Raw genomic sequence first — 3,591 nt, 5'->3', positions numbered from 1 at the left:
GCTATATTGGTTTTCTATATCTCACAACGGCACGCTCAACTGCTTCTTTAAGGAGCAACACTCCTGCAATTCGTTACGCTCATTTCCAATGTATTACATAATTACTATGCGTCATACTACACACATACATAACTAGAGTAATGGAGATGGACCGATTTATCTCAATGGTCGTCGCACCAGTGAAATATTATCTATATTTCGGTAAAAACTGAAAAGGATAAACCAGAGGTTCTCAACTAAGGAGCCATTCGAAATGCCTAAAGTAGGGATATTGCGAACGTGAGGTTCACGTTCGCGTTCTGCGTGTGAACCTCAGATATTTGTGTGTGAACCTCAGATATTTGTAGGTTCACGTCCACAAACGAACCTTGGTAGGTTCTGCAGTTTGAACCTTTATTATGTATTACAATTCTTCACGTCATTATACCGCCTTTGGTTTAAATTCTTTGCTTTTCGACCTCGGACCACTCTCCGCATGGTGCTGGCAGCATGAAAAGAAACTCAGCACTAAACGAGCACACATACCTTGGCAATTTCAAAAATTATTTGCTCGGAAGTTATCAGAATATTCAGCTTTCCTTTGGTGAATCTTTAGTGACTCTCTGCTGCGACCTTTCTCAAACAATAGCTCGAACGAAACACACTGCATGTAAGAAGTCAGCGAATTGTGCATAGTCAACAAATCAACTATTTACATTCACATTTACAAATTTATACAATTAATATCCTTATTGTTATATAAGAACCAAATCCGTCTGATAGGGATGTTTGTGTTTGTATAACTTGTTTTTGAGATAATATCTGGCGCAAGTACAGAAACCGGTGTTTCACATTTAAAAATACATCTATGCGCAGGGTTGCCATCGACATGGACCCAAAAATAAGGACAGTCGAAAAATTAGATAAGCATTAAAAACCGTTATTGTACATACGTTGTATTTATACGAGCCGTGGCATATCACATTCCAGAAACAACCTGGTCCAGCGACTCCTTGTTATATGAGGTGCTTCATGGATCTCACGACAGCTCAGGTCTAGGTTTACCTTTACTCGGGGCCGAAACAGGACTTCGTCAGCCCCCCAAAAACACGTTGATCTTGGGCCCCCAGGTGGGGTGATAAACTAAACTTCTTCACCTCGTTGTGATTTATGGCATCAACCATGATGGAAAAAGGCTGTACATCAAGTTTAGATGGAGCAAGAACTCCAGTAACAATGCTTGTAGTCTAGGTGCTTGCCGAAGCAAACTTCTATGCTATGTTGGAATGGGGGAATATTGCTTAGAATAATTTCGATGTGCAATCGTTGGTGCGGAATGATTACTGGTGTTTGCAGTATGGAATGCCCAGACACCCTCGGCAGCAGCTGCCTTGTAGTCTGTGGTCGTTGGTGCTGATCGACTTGTGAAAAAATTAGACTGGCTCAAATAATCATTATGACACACTTCTAGTGTTTTAGGGTATAAATATGAGTTGAAATACCGGTCTTTCCTACAGCCTCAATGTGGTAAACTGGTGATTCAGTACCTTTTGACCACTAGATGGTGTATATGCTGATTGCTTTCTGATTGCCTTTACGTCTTGACTATTAAGTTCATACTGATAGCTGGGTGCGGTATCGTCTCTGTTTGTTGTACCTGCGTTAACTCTGTTTTATTGCCGTATTGTATTCAGATACACTAGCTTTAAGTTTACGTTAATAAAATCCTAGTAACCGATCGCATTGAGTTCTATCAACGGGTACAACACTCAAGCTCCGGGGTAATGTCACAATCGCAATGTGCGAAGCACTCGCCCTTCAAGCTTCGTTTGATACCTTTGAATACTCTCTCATTATCGTTACGATAAGCATTTTTACGCCTGCTCATTTAACTACCAGATTTAGCCTTATTAATAACTAACACTATATGTACAATATAATTTAGGTAAATTGATAATTTTTCTTAGCTTCACATTTTAACCCTAGTGTCGATGCCCTTTTTAAGTACGCAATAAATGCTGCCTTCCCTGCAGGTTATTCTGCTTTGGACTAAACAGCAGAAACCTGGTAATGCTTTTTACAGTTACAATTACGTCCGCTGCGATAGCTTGGTACAGCCGAAGTGGCTACACCACTCACTGCCCTAGCATAGGGTTACCATATTTCGGAAATCTGAAAAGAGGACACTTTTTCAAAATTTTCAGACTTGCAATACCGAAGGAAAGCCCTGAAAAATGATAAATTTTTCCCACTTCGTGGTCGGTTGACTGAATAAATAAGGTCAACTTTCCGGCTCAGCTCCCGAAATAGCCGCCGGAGCGTTACTTCAGTGGTCATTTACTGTGTCTCAGTCGTATTTTCCCTATATTTAACCGAAATTCTCAAAAAAGAGGCGAAATCTCAAAGAAGATGACATAAAGGCGTCGTCAGAGGGCACTTTCAAAAAAGAGGACAAATCCTATTAAGAGAGGACGTATGGTAACCAGACATGGGGTGATTACTTCGTGAATGTAATCGATTGCGATTACGATTACTTCTGAATGACGCGATTACGATTACGATTACGATTACAGCAAAATCAGGAAGTAGTCGATTACGATTACGATTACATTCGAAAAGTAATCACGATTACTCACGATTACATTTATTTTGCTTCTTAGAAGTTATATTGGATGACAATATATGGATTGCGCTGGAAAGGCCTAATGAGATAACAACTTTATTTAAAAAAGATTCGACATTTGCTCGTTACGTCATAAAGTACCCATTGCCCATTTTGTAGAGGACGGTTTATCGCACACAACGTTTTGCATTCTTGCCAGGTCCATAACTGCCTCACCCCAAATTCCCCAATAGGATATGGAGCGTGGTTGGAGGGTAGGCTACTCAAAAGTATTTCGTAAACCAACATAAATTATAGAGTATTTTCGAGAGATTTCATTAACTTGGAAATGATCTTCGAGCTTTGCGATTTGAATGTCTCTAGATAGCTTGATTTTGGAATACATAGGCTACGTCTCCTACTTAAGAAAAAAAATCACGCATAATTTATAGTAACAGGCGTTTAGGTGCGTCTTACGCAAGTATTTCTTTTAGTCTGCTACATTTTGGCCACAACAATATCTTTCGATTATATAAAAGACCGGAGGTCACGAATTAACAACATACCCTAAATAGTAATTATTACAACATACCAGATGTTATAAATATGAATTACGTGCTCCCAGCTCTTCAGGTAAATCTGACCATCGGAAGCTGAGAGAGAATTAAAAATGAATCGTAATATAATAAAATTACCAATATTATTGACGGAATTAAATCTTCAACTTGAAAATTAATTACCCTATGGGGGCCCAAGACCAACGTTTGGAGTGGGGGACGATTTAATGTTTTTGTCCAGATTCTAGCTACAAGCCACGATAACATTGTATATAAGCCGATGGCTATGACGGCAGGTCCAAATGTTGGGTAAAGAATTGTGAAATAACGTTTGGCGCCCGTTTCAAGCAGAACCATATGAGAATAAGAGAAAGTGTACTTCAAATTCTGCCTGCAACTTGATACAGATAATGTAATGCAAGGGGTCATTATACGAGAAACGGCTCGGTTATG

General features: G+C 39.5%; 1 protein-coding gene across 1 annotated transcript in view; it reads left to right on the top strand.

Annotated features, from left to right (window-relative positions):
• LOC145457130 (uncharacterized) overlaps nucleotides 1-3,591 on the top strand; it is a 252,504-nt gene that overhangs the window by 61,373 nt on the left and 187,540 nt on the right. The window lies entirely within an intron of this gene.

Source organism: Botryllus schlosseri, chromosome 2 (genome assembly GCF_051294905.1).
Source record: "Botryllus schlosseri isolate E-star chromosome 2, Bs_hap1, whole genome shotgun sequence".
Taxonomy (NCBI): Eukaryota; Metazoa; Chordata; class Ascidiacea; order Stolidobranchia; family Styelidae; genus Botryllus; species Botryllus schlosseri.
The sequence above is the reverse complement of the archived record's forward strand: the minus strand, read 5'-3'. Positions and strand labels throughout refer to the sequence as shown.